This window comes from Argopecten irradians, chromosome 5, assembly GCF_041381155.1.
Source record: "Argopecten irradians isolate NY chromosome 5, Ai_NY, whole genome shotgun sequence".
In the NCBI taxonomy this organism is placed as follows: domain Eukaryota; kingdom Metazoa; phylum Mollusca; class Bivalvia; order Pectinida; family Pectinidae; genus Argopecten; species Argopecten irradians.
The window spans coordinates 38,938,223-38,963,025 of NC_091138.1; the positions used below are offsets into that span (position 1 = coordinate 38,938,223).

The 24,803-nt window shown below is 37.5% G+C and overlaps 1 long non-coding RNA gene across 2 annotated transcripts in view; it reads right to left on the bottom strand.

Annotated features, from left to right (window-relative positions):
• Positions 1-20,069, bottom strand: part of LOC138323796 (uncharacterized) — a 58,162-nt gene extending 38,093 nt beyond the window's left edge. For both annotated transcript variants that reach the window (XR_011208593.1, XR_011208594.1), the window contains exons 1-2: positions 19,770-20,069; positions 10,062-10,107 (exon numbers count right to left, since the gene is read on the bottom strand). This is a non-coding gene — a long non-coding RNA (uncharacterized lncRNA). The remainder of the gene's footprint in view (positions 1-10,061; positions 10,108-19,769) is intronic.
• Between the last annotated feature and the right edge of the window lie 4,734 nt (positions 20,070-24,803).

The window sequence follows — 24,803 nt, forward strand, 5'->3', positions numbered from 1 at the left end:
TAGTCACATTGGCTAACTAATGGTCAGTAGTCACATTGGCTAACTAATGGTCAGTATAGTCACATTGGCTAACTAATGGTCAGTATAGTCACATTGGCTAACTAATGGTCAGTATAGTCACATTGGCTAACTAATGGTCAGTATAGTCACATTGGCTAACTAATGGTCAGTAGTCACATTGGCTAACTAATGGTCAGTATAGTCACATTGGCTAACTAATGGTCAGTATAGTCACATTGGCTAACTAATGGTCAGTATAGTCACATTGGCTAACAAATGGTCAGTAGTCACATTGGCTAACTAATGGTCAGTAGTCACATTGGCTGACATCATTGTTAGAAGACAAATTGGCTTATTGTAAACAATTGCCAATGTTAGTACAATGTAGTCAGTCATGGTCAGAAGCCACATTGGTAAACATCATGGCTGTAGTGGCCAAATTGACTAACTTCATGGTCAGAGGCCAAATTGGCTGACTTCATGGTCAAAGGCCAAATTGGCTAACTTCATAGTCTGCAGCTACATTGGCTAACTCCAAGAGGCCACAATAATGTTTGGTTTTGGTTTTGTTTAGTTTTACGTCCTATTAACAGCCAGGGTCATGTAAGGACGTGCCAGGTTTGTTGGTGGAGGAAAGCCGGAGTACCCGGAGAAAAACCACCGGCCAGCGGTCAGTACCTGGCAACTGCCCCACATGGGATTCGAACCCGCATCCCAGAGGTGGAGGGCTTGTGGTAATATGTCGGGACATCTTAACCACTCGGCCACCGCGGCCCCCCACAATAATGACTATAGCTTAATGTTCAGTAGCCACATTGGCTAACTTCTTGGTCAAGAGCCACACTGGGTGTAATTTTTGTAAGGATCTTGTTTAACTGCACTAAGAATAAGCACAAGGCTTTTTTTGGTCAGTAAATACAAAACCTTGACTAGGGTCTGTAGACATGTTGGCTAAGCCTAATCCAGGACCAAATGATATTCCGTGATATGCTACCACCAAGATATTAATCTTCTGTTGTCTTTGAGAGTGAGAGGTGTAGAGAGAGTGGAGGTCACACGAGAAGCTGTCACAGACAGAGACACGGAGCTGTCCACTCCCCTAATTAGCAGAGTTTGATTGTCAGTAGAGTTATGTCCCTTGTGTACTCTAACACGACGGCTACAGTACATTTGAACCCTAACCAGGTAGGTTCAGATCATCACAAGATCTACAGGAGGGTATGTTTACTTTTACAAATATTTACAATAGAATTTACCAAATAACGACATGAAACTTAAACCAAAGTACATAAAACAGAGAAATATCAGTTACATTACCACATCCTCATCTTAACTTTCACTCTAATTCTTGCTAATAGAATAATATCCAGAATTTTATCGGAGTTGTTTAGTAAAGTAGTATTGTGTTGGATAAAAATACAGACTGATCGGGCTTGAATTTCTCATGATGTTTAAGCCATACATATATATATCTATAACTTTTAGGTGTTGAGTGATATCAATTAGGATAATTTATTATATGCTCATTTTTTGTAAAGTGTAAGTCAGATTGGTACAAGGTTTGGGTGGATGATATGTGATGTGGGCTATACATGATGTATAATATGGCAAAAAGGGGGTTGGAAGCATTGATGATGTCCAATATTGAGAGAATGGGTTAGATGGCATTTCCAGAAAAGGGGGCAGGCAAGGTATAATGTGTAAGAGAAAGGGTTGGCCCAAGTAACAATGATATAGAGGTTAGAGTTCACTGGGAACATTGGTGATGTATATTACAGAGAGACTGGATGGGAGCTACAATTTTAATTTTGTCGTAACCATATTTGACCAGTTATTGCAGCAAGAATTTCTTTATGTTTTATTGGCTTTCCTAGCAATTATGCTTATACAGGTGTACATGAATATGAATAATATACAGATCAGATGTTGAAGTCATCCAAATGTATAGAGGGAGAGGGGAATTGTAGCCGAAGTCTTGTACATTATGATATCAGTGTAAAGTATTAGTGAAGGGTGTGGTGGAAAAGCTTGAAAAAATACTATGTAGAGCAATGAATTCCAATATTCACTTAACAATCTCCAAAGGTGTTGGATTTCACATTTCACATTTCTGTTCCTGATTGGGGAAAGCATTATTGTGATAGTTTGCTTTCAGACAGAATAAAAGAAGTCAGATGATCTTGTTCGAGCACCGACTACACCACAACGGTGGTTACGCCACTATAACTATCAGGTCGGTTGTCACGTAAGATCTCATCCAGACACGTAACGTTTACTGGTCGTAATCCTGGCATGGCAGGGTGGGTCCATAACATATCACATCCACCCTGGCTTCCTGTCTGGGTATCGGATGCTCCAGAAACTGGTATAGGTATTGAGTGTGCCCGTAACCTTTTGATTCCTAGATCAAGTTTATGCCACATTTCCTCTATATGACACATGAGCGAACAGTTAAGATTTCTACCAGCAGTAAAATGTAATGTATACGACGACTAAAGTACAGGAGTATGTTAATCTGCCCTAATATGGCTCCTCAGGCTTTACACTTAAGTCAAATTGAAAATGACAGCTGTTTCATGTGTATCTGAGCCTTCAGACACCTCTGAGAGTTCATCCATCTCTTCATATCAAATCTGTGAGACTTAACACAATTTTCCATATCAAATCTGTGAGACTTCACACATCTCCACATCTCTTCATATCAAATCTGTGAGACTTCACACATCTCCACATCTCTTCATATCAAATCTGTGAGACTTCACACATCTCCACATCTCTTCATATCAAATCTGTGAGACTTCACACATCTCCACATCTCTTCATATCAAATCTGTGAGACTTCACATATCTCTCATAGCAAATCTGTAAGATTCCATTCAATATCTTCATATCAAATCTGTGAGACTTCAGACACATGAGATATTGAGATGAGATATATGAGAGATTTCATATACCCTTCCATATCAAAATCTGCAGAACTAATATTTCTTTGGACATAGACTGGCACAAGTTTGAGGGGAGGAATTCATTTGCTACTATTTTGTTTGAGATCCAGAAAGAGAGATATTTGTAGTTTCCTAAATATCTTACATAGGTGACTTGTTACATGCATTACTGTACGCAAACAATTGTAAACCCAACAGGTACATGTTTTTTATGACTTGTGTCATAGTACGGATTACGTATATACTTGGGTAATAACCAGAACTCCACCCCGAAACCTTACTGCCACACCTGTGACACAACCCATTGGTAACGCTATATCATATACCTTGACCAATATATCGGTATTAGTCGCCAACTCCTGTACCGTCATCACATGTAGAGCCTGTTCCTAGCTCTACCTAAAACACACCCCACTCAACCACGGACACTAAAAATGTTACAATACCATGTGTACAAATCCAACCGTGATAAACCAAAGCTCCCAAAAAACCTTCAGATAATCTGTGGTTGGTTATTCCTAGTCAAACCGAAATTTCTGTGGTTTTTAAGTTTTCCTTCTTTTAGCAAAATACCTGCATTAAGTTTTCCTGCAGGAATAAATTATGGAAATCGATACTGAATTACTAAGAAAACATAACTTTTATGTAACTGATCTGAATCTCAAGAAATACCCAAAGCGAAAATTTCTAAAGAAGACATTTTAACAGAAAAACATAAATGTACCCGTGAAAACCAACAAACCTAAACAGAACCTTACACCGCCATATCTGTTGACCTAAGCACCAAAGTTTTCCAAATTACCCTGAAGTAATACAATTCCTTTTTAGCTGAATGCAACTATGACAAAAGACAGAATTTTTTTCATTCCTACAAATGTGAAGTCCTTTTTAGCTGAATGCAACTATGACAAAAGACAGATTGTTTTCATTCCTACAAATGTTCATTGCGTTTGTGAGTCATTCAGGACAGCTAACTGGGATTTTTACACTATCGGAGAGAAAATTTCAATGACAATGTAAACTGCTTGTGCAGCAAAATGGACTTGAGGAAATAAAGTTGATGAAGCTTCACTCTGACTAATTGTGGATCGTCTGTATTGTATATGTGATATCCTACACAATGGTTACATGATATAGTCACATTAACATATATACAAACTCCATAACAGACAGCCATTAAATCTGTCATTTCTGAGTGTGGAACTGGCACCCGGGGTAGGTGTGTCGGGGCTTAATCTTCTGATGACTCAAGTCCGCAGCATCCTGCATCAAGGTCATTGTTACATCGTATGTTTCGTTAAGAATGTAAAGAAAACACAGGTAACTGGTCTTAATGTTTACTTTAATGGTGATTTATACAATTCTGATTCAAATGAGACTGAAGGATGAATACCACTGGAGTATATCTCTAGCGGTGTGCATAATGTATCAACAAATAGCTTCTAATGGTAGAGAGATATTTTTAAGGATAAGAATAATTCATGTATAGCTTTCACTGAATCCTACTCCTGTATATGATCTTCATTATGTAAATGTTGTACTCAAATTTGGATAAAGTTTTACTAATGTTATTGGTTTTAATCCGTCTTGTTGGTCTTGATGGATTGGCATGAAAGGAGTTTCTTATGAAGAATAACTGAAATATCAAGAGAAAACTCCAGCAATGGCCATTTGGTAGGTGATCCAATATCTATTTATGTCCGATCTGGAATTGAACTCAGACCCTCTAGGTGAAAAGCAAAGTGTCATTCTTGTACTACTCAACCCCAATGTATCTAGATATCCTTTTCCACACGAATATGATCAGTAAACATTTAATTGTGTATGTTCTGAAAAGATACAAGTACTTATTTGAATGAATGTCTAAAGAAAGCCTATGATTCATATCCTGGAATAAATTGTGTAAGATTTTATAGTTAAATCAAGGTTTTGTTGACGTCAGGTGTTGGTCCAGGACAGTGAGTGATGACAAGGAGGAATCGGTACGAAGAACGTGGCGTAACGAAGAACCCCGTACTCGATTGTACCCAGTGCACCTTCAATGTTAGGATGTCTCCATAGAAAAAAACATCTATTAAATCATATCACAACCTGCAGGGTCTCTGTCCCTACTGGTGCTAGGCAGGCGTATGACCCTTTATCTTTCTTGGTTTAGGAAACAATTTCTCCCATTTCTAGTCTAGCATGCTGAGATGAAACTTAAGATTCTATGTACATGATGCCTTTTTTGCCAAAACTGATTTACTTTTAGCAAGAATTTGAAGTCTATTGTCTGCTGCAGTATTGTACAAGGTGCAAAGAGCATAATGGAACCATAAATTAGCTGTAACAATACCTACATTTCATATCCCACGGAGAGCGATGATGATAAATTACTAAATATTCTGTTCCAGAACACACACACCCAAGTACCCAGCGCCCCTGTATACAACACCATCTTACTTTAGATTTTTATTGCCCGTCAACCACCTTTCTCTCCATTTTATTTTATGCACAATAAATAGATTATAATGTTTCAATAAACTGAAAATTACTTTATTATGAAAATTATAATAATAAATAATGAAGATGTTTTTCATGTGTAGTCTTGTTCGCTGGAAGATTACATCAACACCCAAGAATGTCGGTAAGAGTTCATGTTCCTTTTACAGATGTACCCGTGGCAGGAAGTCAAACGGTACAGATACAAAGAGTATGAAGAACATCTAAAAGCAGACATAGATATCTACATCTAAAATAGGATTCTTTTTGCATTATCATACAATGATTTTTGCTTTTAGCTAGAAATAAGATTATCTCAAAATAATGCTTTTTGGATAGACAATCCTGACACATTAGTAGCACTGCCCAAAAAGTTATAAATTCATGTAACATCATTACTGCACCCCTCGCAGAATTCCATAGTGACATCAACAGCAAATTATCATCATGTTGGTATCCAAATGACATTAAACTATTACTGCCCTCAAAAAGTCAACAGACATCAAATGCACACTAAAATCAAATGATGGCACCAGCTAACACCAAGAATATTGACCTCATTGAATGTTTACAGATTGACAATTACAACAGACTGACAATTACAACAGACTGACAATTACAAACACTTTGCCCTTTCAGAACATGAAGTGTAAAGCTGACAATTACAACAGACTATATTCTTAGAGGGTGGAAACTGAGTGATATTGACATTGCCCTCAAAGAATGTTAGTCAAAGGTAGGCCAAATTCTGCTGTAGCAGAGAGTATAACATTACTACCCTCACAAAGTGTTACCCAAGTGACCATGCTAGGTGTTTTACCCAGAATGTGGAAGACAGGAATTTGCCCTCACTGGACGACAGCTCAATGTTGACAGATTGCATTGCTGCATGCCCTCACTGAATGTCGGCTAAATTTTGCCCTAAATGAATGAAACCCAAACCCATTTCCATCATAAGGTGTCAGTCACATAGCAACATTATTGCCCTCACAGAGTGTCCACCAATTGAAAATGACATAATTTTGTTTACAGATGGAGGTATATAAGTGACATAAACAGGATACTGCCCTCACAGGGTGTCAATTGAGTGCCATTTCTAGAGTACACTTTCCAGATATAGTATACAGACACCAACATATAATGTTTTTCCTAAAATAAAACATAATAAGTAAGAACAGGTTTATTTATCATTTACTAAATTTCTCGTAAAATGTGCGGTTCAGGGTACCTGATCCGTGGCGGGGTGTATATACCCGTTATCTGCCTACCAAGTCTCATCATCGTAGCCAGATAAGATCTCATCATGGACTTACACAAAGAGCTCATAAACCAAACTGACACTAACATTCCAGCAATATTCATGTGCTTTATTGTCAACCGACTGCCATAACTTTATAAAAATATTTTAAACATCTAATATAACCTTACTCCATCAATATACGCATCCATGGATCGACAGCGGCTAAGTGAACAAAAAGAAAATGAAAGGGTCTAGATTTAAATGTGTCGTCTTAACGGTGTCAGACTGCATTCGGGACTCCTGGGTCCGAGGATGAAATTTCATCCAAATTGCAGCCTCATACGGCTTCTATAAATCACCACTGTTTCAAAAATCGTTAAATTAGATAACAAAATTAATTTAAATAAGGATGTGACAACAGGGGTGAGACGTTGCCGTAGTCAATCACCGCGGAGTATCCGAGCTTCATCAAGTCATCGTTTATACCAGGCAATATGAAAATTTCTGTGGCAAGATATTGAAACCAAGAAAATCAGTAACATCACCGCAGGTATCGGACCTACTCGGTCAGAAAATAAATTAATTTTCTCTAACAAATAGCCATGACACATGCCAGCTGAATTCGGGTATGACAATACAATTTTACTTTTCTGCACATAAAACATTTCTACTGCAGACAAAGTCCTAGGAGTGACATGCAGGAACAATATGTTGGGGACGGTAATTTGTGAACATGTACTAGCACGGCCCGGAGTCGTGACTTCAATGACTGGTACATCACTAAACATGCCTCATTTGATGTGTAAATAAACAGCTCCATCAATAATTCTAACGTCTTTATAAGACCGATCATTAATTTGGTTGTAGCTATCATCCGTCCCGTTATAACTCAGATTCTGAGCGTGAGGTGTATAGTACTTTTCCGACAGTGTAAAATAAGTACCATATCGCCTGTCAACTTGCCATCTCAATCCGAAGGGTCCTTCCAGCCAATAAAAGCTTATCTCAAATTTCAAATACCTGACGAAACTTCCTTTCTCATAGGAATGATTCAAATGCTCTCATTCAAATCTGATATATGAACCCAAATCATTTCAGTTTTTAAGTTTTGGTATTGAAACTAAAAAGGATATTGGTGAGTTGAATAAGAGGTCTGGCCGTCCTGACAATAATACATTAGATAGCTGTCTGTGATGTAAGTGGTGACCCGTCTTATCTCTCCGTTTTTTTATCCCCGTAAACCCACATACCACCCATCCACTATAATTAGGAAGCATTGACGACATTACCAAATAGCTACAGGCAAACATTCCACTTCCTTCTCTATAGAAATCATACACGTCCACAATAATATCTAAGCTCATCGAAGGAAGCTCGTTCTGAAGATATTTTTTTGTGTTAAATTGTTATCTTCATTTGATTTGTAACCAGAATATCAGATACACCTGATAGTCACCAAGACATGATAAGATTTCTCAGGCTAACCAAACACTGGTGAATGGGAGACAACTCCTGTTAGCTAAGGCCTAACAGGACATAAAATTAATTATAAAATATAAATTACAATTAAATTACAAATATAATTCGGTGAACATGTTATTTCTGATAATATCAATAATTTATATTCACATGTAATTTTTATCCTATAAAAGCATTAAAATCAATAAAAGTGGAGAAAGTCCAGACAGATGGCCACTTTTCCATACCAACAGTATTGATATGCTTCCTTAAATCATTTTAACCAGCTGTTTTTATTTTTTCCCTTTACACAACGATTCAGTGCCTTTAGTGCAGTCAAAATAAACTTATAAATACATTGATTTCAATTAATTAAATACGACAATCTCTTATTGAACAGATCAGCAGCATGTGATTCAGTGACTCTGCTTTGTCAAGGAACTTGAACTATGAAGAAGGGATAGATCTTGGCAACCAATGAAGAATCAGTGAATATCAATAAAATAAAACAAGCATATTTTCTCTGATTTTCTTGTGTTTTACGTTTTCAATGAAATATTTTCTAAGCAGTAAAGATGAAACAAACAGAACCAAGGAGAACTGACACATGGAATTCGAGAAAATCGCTTTATAACAATAACAAATAAACTTCCAATTGTTGAATCCAAGATGGCAACCTGTCGGCCATGTTGTTTTCCTTATGATTTGTGTAGAATTCAAATACAAAGAAGGGGAATTTTTCGAGAAAAAGCAGATCAAAATCTAAGATTTTATATTGGTCCTAAGTTTTTTAGCATACAAAGAATGAGACGAACCTACAGCTGAAATTTGAGAAACTTCAAATCTGAAACTGATTAACTTTTTTTTTAATTAGAAAGCATTAGATAGCTTACCATCTTAACTGAACGTACCGATATCTAAAGTATTTTAAAACTTCTCTTAGCAAGTATACAAACACATTATTTGGCTAAAATGTGTGATATGGGAATAGCATGCATATATGGAGGTATGGTGTAATACATCAGAAATGAGGAAATAACTTGGTGTGTTAGCACAGAAATACAGGTACTTATTGGGGCAAAACTATTTCACAGGACTTTTAAAAATAGTACAATGAATTATTCAAAGTAAATGCATGCAATTGAAAAAAAAAATACGGACATAAATTGTTACAAAATGACACTAGATTTATAGGGAATATGTTGTATAAAAAAACACTTTTTTCTCTCAGTCTGGTGACAATTAAATATATTCCAATAAGATATCAAGGAAAGTGAAATACAAAAAAAAAAAAAAAAAAAAAAAAAAGATGTAATAAAAACTTTCATTGACTTATGTTTAAAAATAATTGATCTTCAATACACCATTTTTTAACATGATTTAATATGATTTATGATGGACGTAGGCTGTAAGCCTCTATGTCCATATCATATATTTTGTTGAGTTGTATGTTTACAGTATAAGATCTATATTTCACTGTACTAAGGTGTGTCTTGCTTTCATCCAGTGACTAATGTAAAACATATGTACTCCAATTCTGGCCCAGAAATGTAAAAGCTATGTACTTAATTCTTATCTATAAATGTAAAAGATATGTTCCAACAAATCTAATCTAGCTGTTTATCCATACAACTACCTTAAACTATAAGATACCCCATGTGTATTCTATATTCCACTTTTTGTTTGCTCTGTCCCACATTCCAGTTATATCATTCAGTTCTTAAACGTTCTTTATATTCCTCTTACAAATTAAATCCCCTGCCGATAAACCTATTGAGTAATTTTATCTCCTTGGTGGATAAGATCAATAGGAACTTTTATTTTACATGTTTATCAACATTTTAAGAGTTACCTCTCTTTGTCCAAATCTTAAGACATTTTATCATTAAGCTGAGTTATTTCCCTTATACCACTTGAGAAATATAATTTGTACTTACATGGTTGAGAAATCTTGCTGAAAATCTTTAATCCTATTTTCTTCACCTGAAACAAAAAATAGCAAGGTAAATATATGATCTAATACAAAATGTATCTGAGTGCTTTTTTATGATAGAACTGCATGATTTTAAGAACTTGTAATGAGAAAACAGCTGGCAACTTTTGCAAAACTTAGTATCAAGATTCATCAGAATTATTTCTTTGCCAATATTTTTATATAAATACCAAGTTAGTGCCTATAGTCCATAGGTTAGGAAATATAAGGATTGGAGTTGTCTTCAAAATAAATATATACATAGGTAATACAGACAACTCCTCCCGCTCTCTACACTCTTTAACCCTTGCTACTCATTTTCTTTCCTTTTCTCAAAGGTACGTTAAACCCCTCAACTAAACTAAACTATAATCCATTGTGACTAATAAACGATAACTATTTCTACACCAGCAGACACCTTCTATGTGTGGAGTTTTAATTTTAACAATTTAATTTAGATCAAATTTTGTTATTTTTCCTCCTAGTGACATTCCCTTCATGCCTTAATGGCGACAACTTACACATATTTCAACATCTCATAGCTGATAGGGCAGGTTTTTTTCATGAATGTTAAATCTAAGTGACAGATTAATTGTTTCTCTGGGATAACCTTGCGTGGGTTACCTGTGATACCAGGCTATAAACGGACCTTATTAGGGATTCAATAGCTTTTCTAGGTTGTTTATTATCTTAAGCCACAGAGAACCTAACATATAGACCTGCATTTGACCTATCAGTCGCATAGAACACTTGGTAAATGGCCTTTTTACCAACATTCATTACATACCTGAATTAAACAGATTTTGCACAAGTGATAAAACATTGCCCAGAAAACATATCTTGACGAAATAATATTAAGATTTTAGAACCACGATATTGAACAGAATCACTGTACAGTAAATAAATTTTTCAAATTTCTCCGAAACATTTCGCACATTTGTTGATTTCTAACAGTAATAAGAGAAGTTTTTTTAATTACTTGTTGTTTTTTCCGTTTTATATACAGGCATTTAAGATGTCAGAAATTAACTAAACTGCTTTTATAAAATAATTCCTTGTAAAAAGAAGTAACTGTACAGTGCAAAATATACAAAAGTGAGATTATAAATTGTTAAAATATGTCAATTCGCTAGAGACAAGTAAAAAGAATTAACATATAGCAGGAGACTCTCACAAAAACAGGGAGGAATGAAAATCATGACTTTTAGAGCTAAATATATCCAGTCTTGTCCCACTTGTAACTGAAGCCTAACACATGGAGTAATGCAGCCATGGTATGCTCACATGTGACAATTCATCATCATCATTAAAAACATCCCATCACATTCATTACATTTTTGTTCAACCACCAAGTGCCTGAGGACGTGGAGTCAGTCATGGGGTCATCATCACATGTATATGAAATGATTCTAGCCGTGATGGCTAAAAACCAGGGAAACCAGAGACACAGGGAAATATACAACAGGTAAAAATTCCCCAGAAGGTTTGGTTATTAATGCTATTTTGATCCCTGTAGTAGCTACATTTGTAGGAAACATTTGAGGGCGAAATATAATGAAAGCTTCTAGAAGTTAACAATCCCTTGACAGGTAAAAATCCTTATGAAAGTAACAATCCCTAATAGTAAAAAACAGGTAAAAATCCCTTCAATAGTCTAAAACAGGTAAAAATCCCTTCGACAGTAAATCAGGTAACAATTCCTTCCATAGTAAAAAAGTTAGCACTCCCTTCGATGGTAAATCAGATAAAAATCCCGTCAATAGTAAATCAGTTAATAATCCCTTCAAAATTAAATACGGTGAAAATCCCTTCGATAGTAAAACAGGTAACAATCCCTTCGCTAGAAAATCTGGTGAAAATCCCTTCGATAGTAAAACAGGTCATAATTCCTTCGATAGTAAATCAGGTGAAAATCGCATAAATAGTAAATCAGCTAACAATCCCTTCAATAGTAAATAATTCTCGTGCCCCGAAACGTTATATTTAGCGTCACGGTACATAAAACTCTTCATTCATTCAATAGTAAATCAGGTAACAATCTCTTCGATAGTAAATCAGGTAACAATCCCTCTGATAGTAAATCAGTTATAATCCCTTTGACATAGACAGGCAACAATTCCTTAGTCCAGTAATATACCTCAGCATGTTTTCCTTACCTACAGGGCTTCATATATCTCATCAGATGTCCCCATCCTGTAGGCCCTGATATAGCTCATCAGTTGTCCCAATCCTGTAGGCCCTGATATAGCTCATCAGTTGTGCCCTGATATAGCTCAACAGGTGTCCCTAACCTTTAGGCCCTGATATAGTTCATCAGGTGTCCTTAACTTGTAGGCCCTGATATAGTTCATCAGGTGTCCCTAACCTGTAGGCCCTGATATAGCTCAACAGGTGTCCCTAACCTGTAGGCCCTGATATAGCTCATCAGGTGTCCCTAACCTGTAGGCCCTGATATAGCTCAGCAGGTGTCCTTAACCTGTAGGCCCTGATATAGCTCAGCAGGTAACCCTAAACTGTAGGCCCTGATATAGGTCAGCAGGTGTCCTTCTGCTATAGGCCCTGATATAGCTCAACAGGTGTCCCTAACCTGTAGGCTCTGATAGAGCTCATTAGGTGACCCTAATGGTAAACCTGTAGGCCCTAATATAGTTCAACAGGTGTCCCTAAATTGTAGGCCCTGATATAGTTCATCAGGTGTCCCTAACCTGTAGGCCCTGATATAGCTCAACAGGTGTCCCTAATCTGTAGGCCATGATAAAGTTCATCAGGTGTCCCTAACCTGTAGGCCCTGATATAGCTCAGCAGGTGTCCTTAACCTGTAGGCCCTAATATAGCACAACAGGTGTCCCTAACCTGTAGGCTCTGGTAGAGCTCATTAGGTGACCCTAACGGTAAACCTGTAGGCCCTAATATAGCTCAACAGGTGTCACTAACCTGTAGGCCCTGATATCGCTCAACAGGTGTCCCTAACCTGAAGGCACAGATATAACTCATCAGGTGTACATAGCTTTAACCTCTAGGCCCTAATACAGCTCATTAGGTAGGCCATCACATGTCTCTCGCCCTTAGGCCCTGAAATAGCTAATCAAGTTTCCCTAACCTGTAGGCCCTAATATAGCTCAGCAGGTGTCCCTAACCTGTAGGCCCTGAAATAGCTCAGCAGTTGTCCCTAACCTGTAGGCCCTGATATAGCTCATCAGGTGTCCCTTACCTGTAGGCCCTGATATAGCTCCTCAAGCTTAAGTGTCCTTAACATATATACAGTCCCTGATATAGCTCATCAAGTTTAAGTGTCCCTAACCTGTAGGCCCTGATATAGCTCATCAAGGTGTCCCTAACCTGTAGGCCCTGATATAGTTCCTCAAGCTTAGGTGTCCTTAACATACTGGCCTGATATAGCTCAGCAGGTGTCCCTAACCTGTAGGCCCTGAAATAGCTCAGCAGTTGTCCCAAACCTGTAGCCCTGATATAGCTCATCAGGTGTCCCTTACCTGTAGGCCCTGATATAGTTCCTCAAGCTTTAGTGTCCTTAACATATATACAGGCCCTGATATAGCTCATCAAGTTTAAGTGTCCCTAACCTGTAGGCCCTGATATAGTTCCTCAAGCTTAAGTGTCCTTAACATACATACTGGCCTGATATAGCTCAGCAGGTTTCCCTAATCTGTAGGCCCTGATATAGCTCAGCAGTTGTCCCTAACCTGTAGGCCCTGATATAGCTCATCAGGTGTCCCTTACCTGTAGGCCCTGATATAGTTCCTCAAGCTTAAGTGTCCTTAACATACTGGCCCGATATAGCTCATCAGGTGTAAGTGTCCCTAACCTGTAGGCCCTGATATAGCTCATCAGGTGTCCCTTACCTTTAGGCCCTGATATAGCTCATCAGCTTTAGTGTCCCTTACCTTTAGGCCCTGATATAGCTCATCAAGCTTTAGTGTCCCTAACTTGTAGGCCCTGATATAGTTCCTCAAGCTTTAGTGTCCTTAACATACTGGCCCAATATAGCTCATCAGGTGTAAGTGTCCCTAACCTGTAGGCCCTGATATAGCTCAGCAGTTGTCCCTAACCTGTAGGCCCTGATATAGCTCATCAGGTGTCCCTTACCTTTAGGCCCTGATATAGTTCCTCAAGCTTAAGTGTCCTTAACATACAGGCCCTGATATAGCTCATCAAGTTTAAGTGTCCTTAACAAACAGGCCCTGATATAGCTCATTAAGTTTAAGTGTCCCTAACCTGTAGGCCCTGATACAGCTCATCAAGCTTTAGTGTCCTTAACATACAGGCCCTGATATAGCTCATCAAGTTTAAGTGTCCTTAACATACTGGCCCTGATATAGCTCATCAAGTTTAAGTGTCCCTAACCTGTAGGCCCTGATACAGCTCACCAAGCTTAAGTGTCCCTAACCTGTAGGCCCTGATACAGCTCATCAAGCTTTAGTGTCCTTAACATACAGGCCCTGATATAGCTCATCAAGTTTAAGTGTCCTTAACATACTGGCCCTGATATAGCTCATCAGGTGTAAGTGTCCCTAACCTGTAGGCCCTGATATAGCTCAGCAGTTGTCCCTAACCTGTAGGCCCTGATATAGCTCATCAGGTGTCCCTTACCTTTAGGCCCTGATATAGTTCCTCAAGCTTAAGTGTCCTTAACATACAGGCCCTGATATAGCTCATCAAGTTTAAGTGTCCTTAACATACAGGCCCTGATATAGCTCATCAAGTTTAAGTGTCCCTAACCTGTAGGCCCTGATACAGCTCACCAAGCTTAAGCGTCCTTAACATACTAGCCCGATATAGCTCATCAAGTGTCTTGTCTCTCACCTTTAGGTCCTTGAAAATTACATTTTTTTACTTAGGTTACATATGAGAATTAGTGATTTAATTTAGTGTTTTTCCTCACAACCAATCAGGATCAAAAGTGAACCCCAGCTTTATAAGCATGTGGCTTACATTCTGGAGATATCTGATTTGATATATGTCACCAATATACAATATCGAGAGAAATTATTATAAAGCATATACACCATCAAATATAGCTATCAGAGCAAAAGTATTGAAATACGAGTACCTGTATGAATTTCAGTAAATGATTACGCTACCTCTGTGGATGTCTTGACCTAAAAGCACCTGTTTGGAAGTCGTGACAAATGAACATACAACCTCTACAAAGATCTAACTATCAATGCCAGCAATAATTTTCTATTGGCGTCCAATCCTAATGCACCTCAACAATATACGCATCTAAAATCAAAATGATGAAGCGCAGATCAGGAAAAACCCAAAGTCGGTTGCCAAGTGATAAATAACCATGACTGTAAACTCTGTGTTGAACAGTTCAGGAAGATAGGAGAATCATTAAACATTCCATTGTGTGGCTGTCTCTATTCCTTGACTAAGGATCGCAAGATCGCAAGGCAGGTATCTAAAAATCACAAGACAGGAGTCTCACAATCGCAAGACAGGAATATCACAATCACAAGGCAGGAATCTCACAATCACAAGACAGGAATCTCACAATCACAAGGCAGGAATCTCACAATCACAAGACAGGAATCTCACAATCACAAGGCAGGAATCTCACAATCACAAGACAGGAATCTCACAATCACACAAGGCAGGAATCTCACAATCACAAGACAGGAATCTCACAATCACAAGACAGGAATCTCACAATCACAAGGCAGGAATCTCACAATCACAAGACAGGAATCTCACAATCACAAGGCAGGAATCTCACAATCACAAGACAGGAATCTCACAATCACAAGACAGGAATCTCACAATCACAAGACAGGAATCTCACAATCACAAGACAGGAATCTCACAGGAATCTCACAATCACAAGGCAGGAATCTCACAATCACAAGACAGGAATCTCACAATCACAAGGCAGGAATCTCACAATTGCAAGACAGGAATCTCACAATCACAAGGCAGGAATCTCACAATCACAAGACAGGAATCTCACAATCACAAGACAGGAATCTCACAATCACAAGACAGGAATCTCACAATCACAAGACAGGAATCTCACAATCACAAGACAGGAATCTCACAATCACAAGACAGGAATCTCACAATCACAAGGCAGGAATCTCACAATCACAAGACAGGAATCTCACACAGAATCTCACAATCACAGTGATATATATCACAATGATACAATGATATCTCAGATACAGAAAAATCTGACATATATCTCAGATAGAGAGATATCTCACATAATGATATCACATAAACTATGAAAGTGATATCTCAAACACTGTGACATTGGTATCTCACATACTGTAACAGTGATATCTCACACACTGTAAAAGTGATATCTCACACAATATTACAGTGATATCTCACACACTGTAACAGTGATATCTCACAAACTGTAACAGTGATATCTCACACACTGTAACAGTGATATCTCACAAACTGTAACAGTGATATCTCACACATTGTAACAGTGATATCTCACACACTGTAACAGTGATATCTCACACATTGTAACAGTGATATCTCACACACTGTAACAGTGATATCTCACATACTGTAACAGTGATATCTCACACACTGTGACAGTGATATCTCACACACTGTAACAGTGATATCTCACACATTGTAACAGTGATATCTCACACACTGTAACAGTGATATCTAACATACTGTAACAGTGATATCTCACACACTGTAACAGTGATATCTCACACACTGTAACAGTGATATCTCACACATTGTAACAGTGATATCTCAAACACTGTAACAGTGATATCTCACACATTGTAACAGTGATATCTCACACACTGTAACAGTGATATCTCACACACTGTAACAGTGATATCTCACACACTGTAACAGTGATATCTCACACATTGTAACAGTGATATCTCACACACTGTAACAGTGATATCTCACACACTGTAACAGTGATATCTCACACATTGTAACAGTGATATCTCACACACTGTAACAGTGATATCTCACACACTGTAACAGTGATATCTCACATTGTAACAGTGATATCTCACACACTGTGACAGTGATATCTAACATACTGTAACAGTGATATCTCACACACTGTATCAGTGATATCTCATACATTATAACAGTGATATCTCACACACTGTAACAGTGATATCTCACACACTGTAACAGTGATATCTCACACACTGTGACAGTCATATCACACACACTGTAACAGTGATATCTCACACACTGTGACAGTCATATCACACACTGTATCAGTGATATCTCACACACTGTAACAGTGATATCTCACACACTGTAACAGTGATATCTCACACATTGTAACAGTGATATCTCACACACTGTAACAGTGATATCTCACACATTGTAACAGTGATATCTCACACATTGTAACAGTGATATCTCACACACTGTAACAGTGATATCTCACACATTGTAACAGTGATATCTCACACACTGTAACAGTGATATCTCACACACTGTAACAGTGATATCTCACACACTGTAACAGTGATATCGCACACATTGTAACAGTGATATCTAACACACTGTAACAGTGATATCTAACACACTGTAACAGTGATATCTCACACACTGTAACAGTGATATCTCACACATTGTAACAGTGATATCTCACACACTGTAACAGTGATATCTCACACATTGTAACAGTGATATCTCACACACTGTAACAGTGATATCTCACACACTGTAACAGTGATATCTCACACACTGTAACAGTGATATCTCACACACTGTAACAGTGATATCTCACACACTGTAACAGTGATATCTCACACACTGTAACAGTGATATCTCACACACTGTAACAGTGATATCTCACACACTGTAACAGTGATATCTCACACTGTATCAGTGATATCTCACACACTGTATCAGTGATATCTCACACACTGTAACAGTGATATCTCACACACTGTAACAGTGATATCTCACACACTGTAACAGTGATATCTCACACATTGTAACAGTGATATCTCACACACTGTAACAGTGATATCTCACACACTGTAACAGTGATATCTCACACATTGTAACAGTGATATCTCACACACTGTAACAGTGATATCTCACACACTGTAACAGTGATATCTCACACACTGTAACAGTGATATCTCACACACTGTAACATTGATATCTAACACACTGTACCAGTGATATCTCACACACTGTAACAGTGATATCTCACACACTGTAACAGTGATATCTCACACACTGTAACAGTGATATCTCACACATTGTAACAGTGATATCTCACACTGTATCAGTGATATCTCACACATTGTATCAGTGATATCTCACACACTGCAACAGTGATATCTCACACACTGTAACAGTGATGTCTCACACATTGTAACAGTGATATCTCACACTGTTAAAGACATGGTGCTGCGTCTCACAGGCTTTAAGATCATTCATATTGATATATAATCCAAGACTCTAAATTAATATTTCTATATAATTGTTACAGGTAATCTGATGCTGCTATTTCCATAAAGGTAATCACTGTGTAATTATTACTTTTGTCATCCATTTTTACCAGGTCAAACTTTAAATAGCCTGCACTTTATGACGCTGTGGTGTAAAAAACAGGAGATATAATTAAATTCTACCTCCATAACTGTCTGAAACTGCATCGGTTTGCGACTGAGGTGGGTGTGACCCGATGAGAACCTTCAATTCCTGGCCTATCTAACACCACACCTTATTTTCTCTATTTTTATCTGTCACAATAGAACAGAATAACGATGGAAGCCCCATGTGTTCTTTGCTTTATATTTCTGAATCAATCTGCTTTAACAGCCTCCACATAGGGTGTGGGAGTGTCTCGTAACAATGGAGCCTGCCTAATAAACGTTACAAAAACAAAGTCCTTCACAGGCAGCCTAGACAGACGTTGTAACCCTGTACTAATATCCACTGGACATAATCAGCATGCTCAGTCTATCATATACATGCCTTGCCTCTCTATGTATCATTTGTCATTACACTCATATATATATATCATAATTATGACAACTTAGTCATAAGCAGATCCAGAAGTGAAGATCAAACTGTCTGATCATTTCCATCCTAAACATTCAAAGTATTTGGCTCTGTCGACTGAAGTGACCGCTCTGTTGACTGAGGTGACCGCAGTATCTCACCTGCGGTCATTCGCATACCTGTGGTTGGTTTCCCTAATTACACCCACACCTGTAAGACTAGCTGGACGGGAAGCAAGGCTTATATGGTTAATGTTTCCTCAATCAGGAGTGGGGAAAAAAACCTCAACACTTAACAAGCCAGATATATATGGGAACATTGAATACACTAATTTATACCAATATCCTGTAGTCTAGCTTGCAATAGAGTTTTTAGGGTTAGTTGTCGACAGCAAATATATCTTGTATGTAGTTAAGTTGAAGCATTCCCATTTGGTCAATTTGGGGGAGTATAATGTGTCTATTTGAGGCTTTTATCATGTCAAGACGTATCTTGTAGCAGGTGTAACTGTGTGTAGCAGTACTGGACTGGGCTTAAGGCAGTGTACCTAGGTACATATAACTCAATTGGCTCAAAGGTTTAGAAGTTCTCCTTGATGACCCCATAACTGTCATCCAGTCAAGTTTCTAGGCTAAATTCAAGAAACCTGGCTGCTCTCATCAAACTTATTTTACTACAATATGTTACCTACCTTTGATATCCTTCGGAAAACTGTGCATCTTCTAAGGATCATTCATTAGGCATCAGGTGGTGATCTTTTGGCTTTTAACATCAGGTGGTGACCTTTGGGCCATTAACATCAGGTGGTGACCTTTGGGCCATTAACATCAGGTGGTGACCTTTGGGCAATTAACATCAGGTGGTGATCTTTGGGCCATTAACATCAGGTGGTGACCTTTGGGCCATTAACATCAGGTGGTGACCTTTGGGCCATTAACATCAGGTGGTGACCTTTGGGCCATTAACATCAGGTGGTGACCTTTGGGCCATTAACGTCAGGTGGTAGGTGATCTTTGGGCAATTAATATCACGTGGTGATCTTTTGGGCTTTAACATCAGGGTGATGACCTTTGGGCCATTAACATCAGGTGGTGACCTTTGGGCCATTAACATCAGGTGGTGACCTTTGGGCCATTAACATCAGGTGGTGACCTTTGGGCCATTAACATCAGGTGGTGATCTATTGGCCTTTAACATCAGGTAGTGACCTTTGGGCCATTAACATCAGGTGGTGATCTTTGGGCCATTAACATCAGGTGGTGATCTTTCCGCCTTTAACATCAGGTGGTGACCTTTTGGCCTTTAACATCAGGTGGTGACCTTTCGGCTATTATCATCAGTTGTGATCTTTGGGCCATTAACATCAAGTAGTGATCTTTCCGCCATTAACATCAGTTGGTGATCTTTGGGCCATACATCATAGCCTTTAAAAGTTTGACACAAATCTGTTATCCTGTTCCCTGAACTTGAAATATTTCATCAGAATGTGTTATATGTAATTTAGATGTGTAGGCGTGTTCCAGCTGATTCGAGGTGTGAAGCTGCATCTTAAATAAAATCAATAAAATCAGTGTGAACCTGTGTCCTTCTTGTTTCTGTTAAAGACACAAACTGAATTTGCTTACTCAGTTTTGACTGAAAGTTCATGCTATGTATCCAGTTGTATTTCTTTTGAAGGCCAGAATTCATACTATGTATCATCCAGTTGTATTTCTTTTGAAGGCCAGAATTCATGCTTTGTATCCAGTTGTATTTCTGTTAAAGGCCAGAATTCATGCTTTGTATCCAGTTGTATTTCTGTTAAAGGTCAGAATTCATGCTATGTATCTAGTTGTATTTCTGTTGAAAGCCAGAATTCATGCTATGTATCCAGTTGTATTTCTGTTGAAAGCCAGAATTCATGCTTTGTATCTAGTTGTATTTCTGTTAAAGGCCAGAATTCATGCTATGTATCCAGTTGTATTTCTGTTAAAGACCAGAATTCATGCTATGTATCCAGTTTTAACTTCTTTTGAGGTTACAGGTCATGCTTTGTATCCAGTTGTATTTCTTTTGAAGTATCACTTGCAAGCTGATCTGTATGAAGTTGATATTTCTGGCAAAGACTTTGTTGAAGTTGTTGTTGTGTGATGGCGGATATCTGAGAAAGATAAAAACATTTAATTGAATTAAGAAACAAAGTAAACATAAGACATGTTATTAATCATGTATATATAGCAAGGATTTAGTGGTGCACTTCTTTTAGCTTAGAATTTAAAATTGATGATTCAGGTAAAAATTCTATTCATCAAAATAAGCTATTACACAATGGAAACCTGAACACCATGTTCTAATAAAAATTTAAGATTATGATAAAAGTACCATCATCTCATATCGACTCTCATAATCTTAAACTCCACATTCTCATATCAGTTCTCAACTATAAATTCCTTATATATATAAATCAATAGAGTTATAAATGTATGTTCACATTATCATTCTCAGAACTACAAAATTATGTTCTCATAGCATTTCTCATGACTTCTATTCAAAGGTATCACCAATTCTCACAACTATTACTTAAAGATCTCACCAATCTCACAACTACTTAAAGTTCTCATATCAATTCTTACAACATTGACAGGTTTTATACTGAATGTTTCAAGTGCATTAAAATATTGATTAATGTATATCATTTTTTAATAAAGCAGTAAATATCATATCTTATAAGATGCAATACATTCGTTCTTAATTTAGTTTGAGACGTTTTGAATCAGTACTTAATGTGCAACTTCAAGTAACTAATGGCAACTCTCTGAATATATTGTATATTCTACATACATATATATATACAGTGAATCTACTTCAGAATAGCAATGCCTGCACTCTGCAAGCTTAGAAACAATGTAATTTTCCAGTCCTAAAACTGGCAGTAGATAACTAGGCCACAGTTACAAGCCCATCTATTTATATCTATATATACTGTTACCAGGCTGGAGTAAGTTTGACAGATGTAGAACCGAGATAATATAAAACACTTAATCCACACCATCATGTACACAATAACTTAGCAATCTTGTTAGCACTACCTCCACATGCAATGTCTACTCCCCCCACCCCTGGGGCATGTACATGCCCTGCCCTCACTACACCTACCCCAGTCCCGGGACCACTCCTCTCCTGTTCCACAGTGGCTATACATATTTCACCTGGCGAGTAGATGACCTGGGCCCTCCATACCTGGCATTCCTAGCCAGGTACACAATGGCCAAGTGGTACCAGGCCTGTGTATATATACAGTGGTGTATTACATTTATCTAAGTGTGTATTCTCCCTTTGGAATCTAAAGCATGCTAATGTAATGAGTTGACATTTTCACCTGCGGGCAACACAGCTAAAACTGGTCTGATATACCTATACATTGACACAGGTACATGTGTAGAGGTATGTGAGGATAAGACATATGAAGATATGTCAATGTAAGACATGTCTTTGTAAGAAATATTTCTAAGGACATGTATTTGTATGACCTTTAGATAGCATATGTCTTTGGACATGTGAAACTAAGAAACTAAAGACTGATAGTATCTGTAATATATCAAGAGATTAGATATGTGGTTAGATAAAAGTTTGATAGATACATGATTGATATGTCATAAAATGTGCTGTAAGACATATCAATAAAACAATATAGGGAAGAACAGAAAGTAAATGTGTCTCCAAGATATGTGAAGGTTGAGTTTGTGTCCGTATAGTTATATAGAAAGACAACATATGCATATCAATGGGAATATGCAACAATAAACCAAGACATATATATAGGTATATGATGGAAACTGTGGCATGTTAGTATTTGAGGCATGTAGGTTTTTAAGACATATAGGTAACTTAAGACATGCGAAGGTAATTACTCAGACATATATATACATGTAACTGAGATATGTGAAGGTAACTAAGACATGTGAAGATAACTAAGACATGTGAAGGTAACTAAGACATGTGAAGGTAACTAAGACATGTGAAGGTAACTAAGACATGTGAAGGTAACTAAGACATGTGAAGGTAACTAAGACATGTGAAGATAACTTAGACATGTGAAGATAACTAAGACATGAGACAGTAATTAAGAAATGTGAAGGTTAAGACATGTAAATAAGGAATGTGGAAGTATAATTCAAGAAAAACTGATTTTCAGAAACAAATTCACAAATGGTCTGGCCTGTTATCCTGCTTTGTTGAATGAGTGTGCAGTGATTTAAACAGAACTTATGTATTATTCAGCAAGTTGCGGTCATACTTCCTGCATGATAGAGTGACTATGGTTTACTGAAGAATTCATTCAGTTTTCACAGTGACATTTCTATTTGAATAGCCTCTGGTTTCCCCAGTATAATACATAATTTTCTAGAGCATTTAAATCTGTTGATATCATATGATTACCATGAATATTGTCAATGAAATGCTTTTTTGGTCAAGAGAAGAGGAACATTACCATTTTCCCAAAGTTCTCTGTTCATTACTATAAGGATATGTTATATATATGGTAAATTCACTTTAACCTTTAGCTAGGCAATAGAAAAGATAAATTTGAACTACAAATTAAGTACACATCTTTAATTGAAATTCAAATAAGACTTGACTAATATCAGGGTCACAAGGATATTAAGTTAGACATAGTTAACATATAGGTAATATTACACTGTAACCTTGTTTATGCATAAGGACAGCATAGTGAAGGTCTTGAAGACAGTAGATAGGGTTTCTAAGGTCACTAAAAAGCATCTACAGAAGGTCTCATAGACAATGGTAAGCTGGTATACAAAGGTCACATGGATAATGGTAAGCTGGTATACCAAGGTCACATGGACAATGGTAAGCTGGTACACCATGGTCACATAGACAATAGTAAGCTGGTATACCAAGGTCACATGGACAATGGTAAGATGGTATACCAAGGTCACATAGACAATGGTAAGCTGGTATACCAAGGTTACATGGACAGTGGTAATATAAGCTGGTATATCAAGGTCACATGGACAATGGTAAGCTGGTATACCAAGGTCACATGGACAATGGTAAGCTGGTATACCAAGGTCACATGGACAATGGTAAGCTGGTATATCAAGGTCACATGGACAATGGTAATATAAGCTGGTATACAAAGGTCATATGGACAATGGTCAGCTGGTATATCAAGGTCACATTGACAATGGTCAGCTGGTATATCGAGATCACATGGACAATGGTAAGCTGGTATATCAAGGTCACATGGACAATGGTAAGCTGGTATATCAAGGTCACATGGACAATGGTAATATAAGCTGGTATACCAAGGTCACATGGACAATGGTAATATAAGCTGGTATACCAAGGTCACATGGACAATGGTAATATAAGCTGGTTTACCAAGGTCACATGGACAATGGTAATATAAGCTGGTTTACCAAGGTCACATAGACAATGGTAATATAAGCTGGTATACCAAGATCATATGGACAAAGGTAAGCTGGTGCATGGTATATCAAGGGTTTATGACCCAAAGGTCAAATGGACACATGAAAATAATGTCTATAAAGATCACATAGACACAGGAAATTAGGACTAATCCACAAATATACAAAAGAGTAATTAACATAACAAAAAACTATTTTATCATATTTCAAAAGTAATTCATGCTAGAGAAAAACCTACCAGATTTAAATTTGAGAATGGGTTTAAAGTCAGATAACAACTACTGATAGTGTCA